This window comes from Lagenorhynchus albirostris, chromosome 10 (genome assembly GCF_949774975.1).
Source record: "Lagenorhynchus albirostris chromosome 10, mLagAlb1.1, whole genome shotgun sequence".
NCBI lineage: Eukaryota > Metazoa > Chordata > Mammalia > Artiodactyla > Delphinidae > Lagenorhynchus > Lagenorhynchus albirostris.
Genome location: NC_083104.1, coordinates 36,401,131 through 36,414,676, shown reverse-complemented (window position 1 = coordinate 36,414,676; position 13,546 = coordinate 36,401,131).

Sequence of the window (13,546 nt, the reverse complement as noted above, 5' to 3'; positions counted from 1 at the left end):
GTCCCAGGCCAGGAAGGCGGGGAGGAAGAGGGAGGGAGCAAGTGCCCTGCCATCTACCTGCAGCCTCTCATTCCACCTCGGCTGGCCCAGCTGATGCCTCTGTGTCAGAATAGCTAGTTCCCCATTTTGGGAGACTCCTTCCCAGCTGCGCTGTGGGTGGTTTATACAGAAATGTCCACAAACCCAAGTCCCTAAGCTCTAGCAAAATGTCAAGGGGGGAAATAGCTTGGAAGGGAAATCAGAGGTTGATGGGCTGGGTAGGGGGGTCTAGCTGGGCTCTCTTTTGCTCCTTGCCCCTCTGGTGCCCATGAAAGAGACCCCTACAGACTGATTCTGGGCCCTGGGCCCCGACACCAAGGGCCCAGCCCCCTGAAGTCTTGGTCAGGCTCCCCAGTTCCCCAGGCAGGGCCCGATTGCCTGGGGGGAGTCATTCCAGCCCAAGGGGCTGGATGGGGGGCTTGAGGTCTGGCCACACTTCACAGATCTGCAGTTGGCAATAGATGAATGCCCAGACTTCTCCACCCTTGGTGTCTTGGATCAATGGGCCCAGCCAAAGGCATCTTGTGCCATCTAATGGACAAAGTAGGAACTGCAGGAGGTCCCGCGGCTGCCGGCTGTTCAGGCCTGTCCGTGTCTGGCCTCCAGGCCCCATCCCAGCCCACTGGGGCAGGGAACAGGATTCACCCTGTGCCAGAGAAGCCCTTATTGCCCTGCTTCCCTCAGTCTCTAGTCCTCACTGAGCCTCAGGGCCCAGAGCGTCACCAGGGAAGTGGTGGGTTCTTCCCAAGGGTGAAGGGTGGGTGCTCATGCCCCAACTCCCTCTGCTCTGAGCTCTGATCCAGGGGACAGGAGAGTCACAGAAGAGGCACAAGGTGGGAGATGGAGCTGAGGGGTTGAGTAGGGCAAGTGGGGAGACCTCCCCCCCCTCAACAGCAGCCCCTGTCTCCACCCTCCACAGCTGCCACCCCACCCCATTCCAGACCCCTACACTCAGAATCTGAGGCCTTGGGTGCTAAGATTTCCACCTTGAGCAAGAATCCTGGTACTCCCAGGATTCTAGAAACTCCTGCAAGTTACCAGCCCAGGTCCTCAGATGGTGGTCAGGAAACTTGGGGGCATCAGAGAATGAAGGACGTGGCCCAGGCCACACAGCAGCCTGAGAACAGGTCTTGCTCAGTCCTGCCCCTTCCTGGGACCCTCTCTTGCTTCTCAGGCTCCTGAGGGTACTGGGACTCCACCTCCCTTCCTATCTCATTCCTGAAAGAGAAACAGCTCAGTCTCTGAATCAGCATGAGAAGGACCCAGGGACCTGGGACCCTGTCTCCCTGTCCCCATCTCCCCTCAAAATATACATGCCTCTTGACCTGGGATTGGGCAAAGTGCTACTCAGGGAGGCCACCTTGCCTCTGGATTCCCTGAAGAAACTTGGCCAAGGCCTTTCCCTCTCTGGGTCTCAGTCTCCTCCTTCCAGAGCCAGGGACCAGCCACCTTAGGTGTAACAGGCTCTATAAACTGGTGAGGGGTGCTTGTGCAGCAGCTGCCATGATGATGATCATACCCTAGGCCCTTGGAGGGGTGGAGCCCCTCTGCGTCCATCTCCCTGGGGAGATGTTTCAGCCTAGTAGCCCGGGCTGGGGGCCAATGTCTGGCTAGAGATTGAGCCAGACAGACCCTCAACCAGCATGTGGCCACCAGCTGTGGGTGGGAGGCCCAACAACTCCTCAACCTGCCAGCTCACCCTGGGGATCTAAGCTCAGCCAGCCCCCAGCTGTGACTGCAGGGGAGGCCTGGGTCTACTGGAACAGGATGTGGGGGCAGCCCGTTCCACACCGCAGAAAAGCAGCCTGTGGCAGGGGCTAAACTTGTTGTGTGGCCTCGAGCAGGTGCTCTTCCTCTCTGTGTCTGGTTCCCAGTCTGGGAAGGGGATAAGAATCTTCTGTGAAGATCTCTGCTTGCAGGGAATTCCCTGGCAGTCCAGTGGTTAGGACTCTGCAGGACTCCGTGCTTTCACTGCCAAGGGCCTGGGTTCCATCCCTGGCTGGGGAACTAAGATTCCACGAGCCGCGTGGCACAACCAAAAAAAAAAAAAAAATTAAGATCTCTGCTTGCTGGTTGCAGGTGGGAAAAAGACCCCATGTGTGCCCTTGGTGTCTTGGATCAATGGACCCAGCCAAAGGCATCTTGTGCCATCTAATGGACAAAGTAGGAACTGCAGGAGGTCCCACAGCTGCCGGCTGTCTCAGGCCAAGTGATGGGCAGCAGGGCCACCCAGCAGAAACCACACCCTCTTAGGACAGCAGGCAGTAACCAGGCAACCTCAATAGAAAGAGGCAGGGACAGTGGGAGATGCTCCAGTGATTGCTTCTTTTTAAAAATTTGTAAAATTTATTAATTATTTTTTCCTAAGTATAGTTGATTTACAATGTTGTGTTAGTTTCAGATGTACAGCAAAGTGATTTGGAGATATACATACATATATATATATATATATATATATATATATATCCTTTTTCAGATCCTTTTCCATTGTAGGTTACTACAAGATATTGAATATAGTTCCCTGTGCTATACAGTAAATCCTTTTTATTTTATATATAGTAATGTGTATCCCATACTCCTAATTTATCCCTCCCCCTTTCCCCTTTGGTAACCATAATTTTGTTTTCTACGTCTGTGAGTTTGTTTCTCTTTTGTAAATAAGTTCCTCTGTATTATTTTTTACATTCCACATATAAGTAATATCATTATTGTTTGTCCTGCTCTGTCTGACTTACTTCCCTCAGTATGATCATCTCTAGGTCCATCCATGTTGCTGCTAATGGCAATATTTCACTCTTTTTTATGGCTGAGTAATACTCCATTGTGCATATATATGTATATATATGCCATATTTTCTTTATCCATTCATCTGTCAATGGACATTTAGGTTGCTTCCATGTCTTGGTTATTGTAAGCAGTGCTGCTATGAACATTGGGGTGCATGTATGTTTTCTTTTATTTTTTCATTTTTTTAATGTTTATTTTTTATTTATATATTTTTTCTTATTAGTCATCCATTTTATACACATCAGTGTATACATGTCAATCACAATCTCCCAATTCATCCCACCACCCCCACCACCCCCCGCCGCTTTCCCCCCTTGGTGTCCATACGTTTTTTTCTCTACTTCTGTGTCTCAATTTCTGCTCTGCAAACCGGTTCACCTGTACCATTTTCTAGGTTCCACCTATTTGCGTTAATATATGATATTTGTTTTTCTCTTTCTGACTTACTTCACTTTGTATGACAGTCTCTAGATGCATTCACGTCTCTACAAATGACCCAATTTCATTCCCTTTTATGGCTGAGTAATATTCCATTGTATATATGTACCACATCTTCTTTATCCGTTCACCTGTCGATGGGCATTTAGGATGCTTCCATGACCTGGCTATTGTAAATAGTGCTGCAATGAACATTGGGGGGCATGTGTCTTTTTTTTTTTTTTTTTTGTGGTATGCGGGCCTCTCACTGTGTGGCCTCTCCCGTTGCGGAGCACAGGCTCCGGATGTGCAGGTTCAGTGGCCATGGCTCACGGGCCTAGCCGCTCCGCGGCAGGTGGGATCTTCCCGGACCGGGGTACGAACCCGTGTCCCCCGCATCGGCAGGCGGACTCTCAACCACTGCACCACCAGGGAAGCCCCCGCATGGGTCTTTTTGAATTATGGTTTTCTCTGGGTATATGCCCAGTAGTAGGATTGCTGGGTCATATGTTAATTCTATTTTTAGTTCTTTAAGGAACTGTTCTCCATAGTGGCTGTATCCATTTACATTCCCACCAACAGTGCAAGAGTGTTCCCTTTTCTCCACACCCTCTCCAGCATTTGTTGTTTGTAGATTTTCTGATGATGCCCATTCTAACTGGTGTGAGGTGATACCTCATTGTAGTTTTGATTTGCATTTCTCTAATAATTAGTGATGTTGAGCAGCTTTTCATGTGCTTCTTGGCCATCTGTATGTCCTCTTTGGAGAAATGTCTATTTAGGTCTTCTGCCCTTTTTTTTTTTTTTTTTTTTTTGCGGTACGCGGGCCTCTCACTGTTGTGGCCTCTCCCGCTGCGGAGCAGAGGCTGCGGACGCGCAGACTCAGCGGCCATGGCTCACGGGCCCAGCCGCTCCACGGCATGTGGGATGCTCCTGGACCAGGGCACGAACCCGTGTCCCCTGCATCGGCAGGCAGACTCTCAACCACTGCGCCACCAGGGAAGCCCTTCTGCCCATTTTTTGATTGGGTTGTTTGTTTTTTTAATATTGAGCTGCATGAGCTGTTTATATATTTTGGAGATTAATTCTTTGTCCGTTGATTCATTTGCAAATATTTTCTCCCATTCTGAGGGTTGTCTTTTCGTCTTGTTTGTAGTTTCCTTTGCTTTGCAAAAGCTTTTACGTTTCATTAGGTCCCATTTGTTTATTTTTGTTTTTATGTGTGATTTATGTCAGAGTGTTCTTCCTATGTTTTCCTCTAAGAGTTCTAGGGTGTCCGGTGTTACATTTAGGTCTCTAATCCATTTTGAGTTTATTTTTGTGTATGGTGTTGGGGACTGTTCTAATTTCATTCTTTTACATGTAGCTGTCATAGATTAGTTGAGCATAGGTGCATGGGTTTATCTCTGGGCTTTCTATCCTGTTCCATTGATCTATATTTTTGTTTTTGTGCCAGTACCATACTGTCTTGATTACTGTAGCTTTGTAGTATAGTCTGAAGTCAGGGAGCCTGATTCCTCCAGCTCCGTTTTTTTCCCTCAAGACTGCTTTGGCTATTCGGGGTCTTTTGTGTCTCCATACAAATTTTAAGATTTTTTGTTCTAGTTCTGTAAAAAATGCCATTGGTAATTTGATAGGGATTGCATTGAATCTGTAGATTGCTTTGGGTAGTATAGTCATTTTCAAAATATTGATTCTTCCAATCCAAAAACATGGTATATCTCTCCATCTGTTGGTATCATCTTTAATTTCTTTCAACAGTGTCTTATAGTTTTCTGCATACAGGTGTTTTTTCTCCCTAGGTAGGTTTATTCCTAGGTATTTTATTCTTTTTGTTGCAATGTAAATGGGAGTGTTTCCTTAATTTCTCTTTCAGATTTTTCATCGTTAGTGTATAGGAATGCAAGAGATTTCTGTGCATTAATTTTGTATCCTGCAACTTTACCGAATTCATTGATGAGCTCTAGCAGTTTTCTGGTAGCATCTTTAGGTTTCTCTATGTATAATAACATGTCATCTGCAAACAGTGACAGCTTTACTTCTTTTCCAATTTTTATTTCTTTTATTTCTTTTTCTTCTCTGATTGCCGACACTAGGACTTCCAAAACTATGTTGAATAATAGCGGTGAGAGTGGACATCCTTGTCTTATTCCTGATCTTAGAGGAAATGCTTTCAGTTTTTCACCATTGAGAATGATGTTTGCTGTGGGTTTGTCGTATTATGTTGAATTATGTTGAGGTAGGTTCCCTCTATGCCCACTTTCTGGAGAGTTTTTATCATAAATTTGTGTTGAATTTTGTCAAAAGCTTTTTCTGCATCTATTGAGATGATCATATGGATTTTATTCTTCAGTTTGTTAATATGGTATATCACATCCATTGATTTGCGTATATTGAAGAATGCTTGCATCTCTGGGATAAATCCCACTGATCATGGTGTGTGATCCTTTTAATGTGTTGTTGGATTCTGTTTGCTAGTATTTTGTTGAGGATTTTTGCATCTATATTCATCAGTGATATTGGTCTGTAATTTTCTTTCTTTGTAGTATCTTTGTCTGGTTTTGGTATCAGGGTGATGGTGGCCTCATAGAATGAGCTTGGGAGTGTTCCTTCCTCTGCCATTTTTTGGAAGAGTTTGAGAAGGATGGGTGTTAGCTCTTCTCTAAATGTTTGATAGAATTCACCTGTGAAGCCATCTGGTCCTGGACTTTTGTTTGTTGGAAGATTTTTAATCACAGTTTCAGTTTCATTACTTGTGATTGGTCTGTTCATATTTTCTGTATCTTCCTGTTCAGCCTTGGAAAGTTATACCTTTCTAAGAATTTGTCTATTTCTTCCAGGTTGTCCATTTTATTGGCGTAGCGTTGCTTGTAGTAGTCTCTTAGGATGCTTTGTATTTCTGTGGTGTCTGTTGTAACTTCTCCTTTTACATTTCTAATTTTATTGATTTGAGTCCTCTCCCTCTTTTTCTTGATGAGTCTGGCTAATGGCTTATCAATTTTGTTTATCTTCTCAAAGAACCAGCTTTTAGTTTTATTGATCTTTGCTATTGTTTTCTTTGTTTCTATTTCATTTATTTCTGCTCTGATCTTTATGATTTCTTTCCTTCTGCTAACTTTGGGTTTTGTTTGTTCTTCTGTCCCTAGTTCCTTTAGGTGTAAGGTTAGATTGTTTACTTGAGATTGTTCTTGAGGTAGGCTTGTATAGCTATAAACTTCCCTCTTAGAACTGCTTTTGCTGCATCCCATAGGTTTTGGATCGTCGTGTTTTCATTGTCATTTGTCTCTAGGTATTTTTTGATTTCCTCTTTGATTTCTTCAGTGATATCTTGGTTATTTAGTAACGTATTGTTTAGCCTCCATGTGTTTGTGTTTTTTACGTTTTTTTCCCTGTAATTCATGTGTAATCTCATAGCGTTGTGGTCAGAAAAGATGCTTGATATGATTTAACTTTTCTTAAATTTACTGAGGCTTGATTTGTGACCCAAGATGTGATCTATCCTGTAGAATGTTCTGTGTGTACTTGAGAAGAAAGTGTAATCTGCTGTTTTTGGGTGGAATGTCCTATAAATATCCATTAAACCTATCTGGTCTATTGTGTCATTTAAAGCTTGCGTTTCCTTATTAATTTTCTGTTTGGTTGATCTGTCCAATGGTGTAAGTGAGGTGTTAAAGTCCCCCACTATTATTGTGTTACTGTCGATTTCCTCTTTTATAGCTGTTAGAAGTTGCCTTATGTATTGAGGTGCTCCTATGTTGGGTGCATATATATATTTATAATTGTTATATCTTCTTCTTGGATTGATCCCTTGATCATTATGTAGTGTCCTTCCTTGTCTTTTGTAATATTCTTTATTTTAAAGTCTATTTTATCTGATATGAGTATTGCTACTCCAGCTTTCTTTTGATTTCCATTTGCATGGAATATCTTTTTCCATCCCCTCATTTTCAGTCTGTATGTGTCCCTAGGTTTGAAGTGGGTCTCTGGTAGACAGCATATATATGGTTCTTGTTTTTGTATCCATTCAGCAAGCCTGTGTCTTCTGGTTGGAGCATTTAATCCATTCACGTTTAAGGTAATTATCAATATGTATGTTCCTATGACCATTTTCTTAATTGTTTTGGGTTTGTTTTGTAGGTCCTTTTCTTCTCTTGTGTTTCCCACTTAGAGAAGTTCTTTTAGCATTTGTTGTAAAGCTGAATTCTGTTAGCTTTTGCTTGTCTGTAAAGCATCTGATTTCTCCATTGAATCTGAATGAGACCCTTGCAGGGTAGAGTAATCTTGGTTGTAGGTTCTTCCCTTTCATCACTTTACGTATATCATGCCACTCCCTTCTGGCTTGTAGAGTTTCTGCTAAGAAATCAGCTGTTACCCTTATGGGAGTTCCCTTGTATGTTTTTTGTCATTTTTCTGTTGCTGCTTTCAATAATTTTTCTTTGTCTTTAATTTTTGCCAGTTTGATTACTATGTGTCTTGGCACATTTCTCCTTGGGTTTATCCTGTATGGGACTCTCTGCACTTCCTGGACTTGGGTGGCTGTTTCCTTTCCCATGTTAGGGAAGTTTCTGACTGTAATCTCTTCAAATATTTTCTCAGGTCCTTTCTCTCTCTCTTCTTCTTCTGGGACCCCTATAATGTGAATGTTGTTGTGTTTAATGTTGTCCCAGAGGTCTCTTAGGCTGTCTTCATTTCTTTTCATTCTTTTTTCTTTATCCTGTTCCACAGTAGTGAATTCCACCATTCTGTCTTCCAGATCACTTATCCGTTCTTCTGCCTCAGTTATTCTGCTATTGATTCCTTCTAGTGTACTTTTCATTTCATTATTGTATTGTTCATCTCTGTTTGTTTGTTCTTCAATTCTTCTAGATCTTTGTTAAACATTTCTTGCATCTTCTCGATCTTTGCCTCCATTCTTTTTCAGAGGTCCTGGATCACCTTAACTATCATTATTCTGAATGCTTTTTCTGGAAGATTGCCTATCTCCACTTCATTTAGCTGTTTTTCTGGGGTTTCATCTTGTTCCTTCATCTGGTACATAGCCCTCTGCCTTTTCATCTTGTCTATCTTTCTGTGAATGTGGTTTTTGTTCCACAGGCTGCTGGATTGTAGTTCTTCTTGCTTCTGTTGTCTGCCCTTTGGTAGATGAAGCTATCTGCATGTATGTTTTCAAATTAGAGTTTTCCATCTTTTCCAGATATGTGCCCAGGATTGGGATTGCTGGATCATATGGTAACTATTTTTAGTTTTCTAAGGAACTTCCATACTATTTTCCATAGTGGCTGCACCATTTTACATTTCCACCAACAGTGTAGAAGAGTTCCCTTTTCTTCACACCCTCTCCAGCATTTATTATTTGTAGACTTAAAAAAATTTTTTTTGTGGTTGGAGTATAGCTGATTTACAATGTTGTGTTAGTTTCTGCTGTACAGAAACTACCACTTACACATATATCCACTCTTTTTTAGATTCTTTTCCCATATAGGTCATTACAGAGTATTAAGAAGAGTTCTCTTTGGGCTTCCCTGGTGGCACAGTGGTTGAGAGTCCGCCTGCCGATGCAGGGGACGCGGGTTCGTGCTGCTGGGCCTGCTCATCCAGAGCCTGTGCTCTGCAACGGGAGAGGCCACAACAGTGAGAGGCCCACGAACTGCAAAAAAAAAAAAAAGAAGAAGAGTTCTCTTTGCTATACAGTAGGTCCTCATTAGTTATCTATTTTATATATAGTAGTGTGTATATGTCAACCCCAATCTTCCAGTTTATCCGTCCCCCATCCCACTTTTCCCCCAGTAACCATAAGTTTGTTTTCTACATCTGTGGCTCTATTTCTGTTTTGTAAATAAGTTCATTTGTATCATTTTTTTAGATTCCCCCTATAAGTGATATCATATGATATTTGTCTTTCTCTGTCTGACTTACTTAACTATGACAATCACTAGGTTCACCCATGTTGCTGCAAATGGCATTATTTCGTTCTTTTTTATGGCTAAGTAATATTCCATTGTATACATGTAGCACTATTTGTAGACTTTTTTTTTTTTTTTTTTCCGGTACACGGGCCTCTCACTGTCGTGGCCTCTCCCGTTGTGGAGCACAGGCTCCGGCCATGCAGGCTCAGCGGCCATGGCTCACGGGCCCAGCCACTCCGCGGCATGTGGGATCTTCCCGGACCAGGGCACGAACCTGTGTCCCCTGCATTGGCAGGCAGACTCTCAACCACCAGGGAAGCCCTGTAGACTTTTTTTTTTCCTGTAGACTTTTTGATGATGGCCATTCTGACCAGTGTGAGGTGGTAACTCATTGTAGTTTTGATTTTCATTTCTCTAATATAGTGATGTTTCACATCTTTTCATGTGCCTGTTGGCCATCTGTATGTCTTCCTCAGAGAAATTTCTATTTAGGTCTCCTGCTCATTTTTTTTAAAAAAAATTTATTTTATTGTTATTTTTAAAATTTATTCATTTAATTTATTTATTTTAGGCTGCTTTGGGTTTTTATAGTACACAGGCTTTCTCTAGCTGTGGCGAGTGGGGGCTACTCTTCACCGTGGTGCGCAGGCTTCTAATTGCGGTGGCTTCTCTTGTTGCGGAGTATGGCCTCTAGGCATGTGGGCTTCAGTAGTTGTGGCACGTGGGCTCAGTAGTTGTGGCTCGCAGGCTCAGTAGTTGTGGCGTGTGGGCTTAGTTGCTCCGTGGCATGTGGGATCTTCCCGGACCAGGGCTCAAACCCATGACCCCTGCATTGGCAGGCAGATTCTTAACTGCTGTGCCACCAGGGAAGCCCCCTCTGCCCATTCTGTTTTAAATATGAAATGAAATTTTATTTTCTCCCGATCTCTAGAGATAAAGTGGCACCACTTCAAGAGAGACACAATTCAATCTTTTAAAACTCCAGTCTTAATCTAGCATCACACTGTAATAGAACAATTCTTCCTGGGGGTAAATGGAAGCATGCTTTAAGGTCCCAGCTTATAATTATTTTACCATTAGAAGCATAACCATATTTCGAAAACCTGGTGTTTACTGTTCTGATCTATTTGCTTCACTCCCAACCATCAGCGGGTTCCCACTTAGAGTGATGAGCCTGGAGGGAAATGAAGGCCTTTCTAAGAACTAATAAAAAACCATCTCTTCTGCAAGTGGTGTTTATATTATGTTTGCCATCGTTTGCTGGAAGACACTCTAGGAACTGCCCATTTTTTGATTTTTTTAAAATATTGAGTCGTAAAAGCTATTTGTATACTTTGGAAATTAAGCCCTTGTTGGTCGTGTCGTTTGCAAATTTTTTCTCCCAGTCTGTAGGTTGTCTTTTTGTTTTATTTATGGTTTCCTTTGCTGTGCAAAAGCTTATAAATTTGATTAGGTCCCATTTGTTTATTTTTTTTAAATGTTTATTTATTTATTTATTTGGCTGCGCCAGGTCTTAGTTGCGGCATGTGGGCTCTTAGTCGCAGTCTGCGATTTCCTGACCAGGGATCAAACCCAGGCCCCCTGCACTGGGAGCGTAGATTCTTAACCACTGGACCACCAGGGAAGTCCCCCCATTTGTTTATTTTTGCTTTTATTTCTTTTGCCCTGGGAGACTGATTTGAGAAAATATTGCTACTACTTATGTCAGAGAATGTTTTGCCTATGTTCTCTTCTAGGAGTTTCATGGTGTCATGTCTTATTTTTATGTCTTTAAGCCATTTTGAGTTTATTGTTGTGTTTGGTGTGAGGGAGTGTTCTAACTTCATTGATTTACATGCATCTAGTGCTTGCTTCTGGTGGAGGAAATCAAGGGGGGCTTCATGGAGGAAGCACTATCTAGGCAAAGGATGACACAGCCCAGAAGAAATGGAGAGGACTGAACAGAGCAAAACAGTCAGAACTGGGTGATGCATGTGGGGGGAGCGCAATGGCATGTGCTAGTGGGAACTTGTCAGCCCTTGGCTGTATACATATGTGATGTGTACTGTCATGCACCATGTGCCCCCAGGTGGACATATAAAGAAAGGGACACAGCCCAGCCTCTCCCAGCTAGAATTCTGGGGTAGAAATGCCTGGAAGGAATGGATGTCCTCAGTCCCTCCTCCACCAACCTAATTCTGGAACAGAGATATTGGGAAAATCTCACAGGACTTCCCACCTGTGGACCCCTTCTTTAAGGTACCAGCCAGCCGCCCCCCTTATACTTTGTAGCTGGCCCAGTCATCCTCCTGTTTTGTTCACAGAGGGCTTGACTCTTGGGGCTTTCCTTTTCTCCTTCCCTGATCCCGTCAGCATCCCATACCCCCTGGGAACCCCTGGCCTCTGCAGTCCTTGTCCTCCTCCCCCCACCTCAGCCACCCATCTTCCAAGTCACCACCAATGAAGACGTGACCTTCATCATCTCCATTCAGAACGTTCCTCCTCTTATAGCACCTTGTGCTCAGCATCTCCCCTGCCACAATTCTTCCCTCCCTGCCTCAAGACCTCCTTTCTCCTTGCCCAGTTTGGGTCCAGTCCCAGAGCTATAACCAGGCCCTTGACGCACTCCTGGAGACCCTAGCTGCTCACCCTGTGCAGCTCTACCCCACATCTTGCTTTAACCCTTCTCCAGCTTCACTAGGTTGTGCCCATCAGCATACAGGCCACTCCCTGACCCACCTTCTTAAATGAACTTCCTTGAACTCCACATCTCCCCTCTCCAGCTCAACTCTCTGTTCCCTGAGCCCTTGCAAAACTTCACCAGTATTGTCCACATTTGCCATCTCCCCTTTACCTTGCCTCACTCCTTTGGCCCTTTTTAGTTGAGCTCCCATTCCACCATTCCAGTGAAACCCTTGTGTCCAGGTGGCCAAGGCCTTGGGGCCTCCAATTTCCCCAGCTTCAGGGCCATCAGCTGTCTTCAATGCCTCTTTCCTTCCCTCCTGGGTCCTTGGGCCCTTTGCTCACTCAGGTTCTCTCCTACCTCACCAGCCTCATCTCCTCTCCAGTCCCCATTCTAGCACTATGTTGGTTTCCTCACTGCACTCATCTCCCTCTTTGTCTTCCTGAGTTGACTATAAACTCCACAAAATTAGGGACTGGGCCTCGCTCTGAAGGGTCCCAGCATTCAGCCAGCACTGGACACATAGTAGGGGTGTGACTAAACCCTGGAATGGTACACTGGCTTGTGGTGCCACCCAATGTAGCCTTGCCTCCTCTCTTGAGACGTCATTCCTGGGTGTACATGTAGGTCCTTGAGTTTTCCAGCTCCCGAGGACAGGACTGAGGGGACCCCTCTCCTCTCTCCGACCCCAGATCTCTCCAGGAACCAGGCAGCTCTGGCCTCCACTGAGGCATCTTCAGAATTCCAAGACTGTCTCCGGAATGCTGGGCCTCTCTGGGGAACGCCCAGTCTGGGGCACAGGTGGGGAGCTGTGGAGTGGCTGGGCGGAGTGTGGACAGCTGCTGACCTTCTGGCTGGAGCCTAAGTGCTGTGGCAGCTGTCCCTCTTGCAAGCACCACTGCTGACACCTCCACTTCCTTGCAGCCCCCCATCTACCCAAAGCCAGTTTCACTGTTCTGGCTGTAGCTCTGGCCTGGGTGCCCCCAGTAAGCTGAGAGCCACAAGGCCCCATGCCTCTATTCCCTGCCAGGGAGGGAAAGTGGGTTGCTGGAGCCGTGAGGTTTGCGGGAACTGGAAATCATGCCCATCAGAATCTGTTCCATCAGACAGAGTCCTCGGCTGGGAGCCAGGTGGCTCTGCTCTCTCCCAGACTCACTGGATGAACTTGACAGGCCCCTGAGTCTCTCTGGGCCCCAGGGTCCTTACCTGTCAAATGGGCAAGGGGAGTAGACGATATGCCCCTCGGTCCCGGGGAGTCAACGTCGCTGGCAGGAAATCCAGGTGAGCGGGCAGATGGACTGGAGCTACAGGCCCGCAGAGCCCCCACAGAGCCCTGCTTCTCCGCAACCAGAAGCGAGAGGGAGCCATGGCAGCCGTGCCAAGTGGCATCCAGGGCCTAGCCTGGTGCTGAGTGATTGCCCTCTCCAAGTATAGGACCCCTCAGCTGCCAACTGGCTGACTAAAGCCATGGCCCCCAGGAGCCTGTGAAATGCAGATTCCTGGGCCACGACAGACTCCAGGTGTGGAATTGCTGGAGATGGGGCCTGGGTACCAGCAGTTATAGAAAGGAGCCGGGTGGGTATGGAGCGTGGTAGTCTCTGATCTAACCTAACCCCTCCTGCAGAAGGTGGTGTGCAAGGGTGGTTAGAGCACAGGTTCTGGGACAGGGACAGAAATGGTCAGGGCAGGAATCCACCCTAGTGAAGATTAGGGAATGAAAGCCAGACACCAGGCC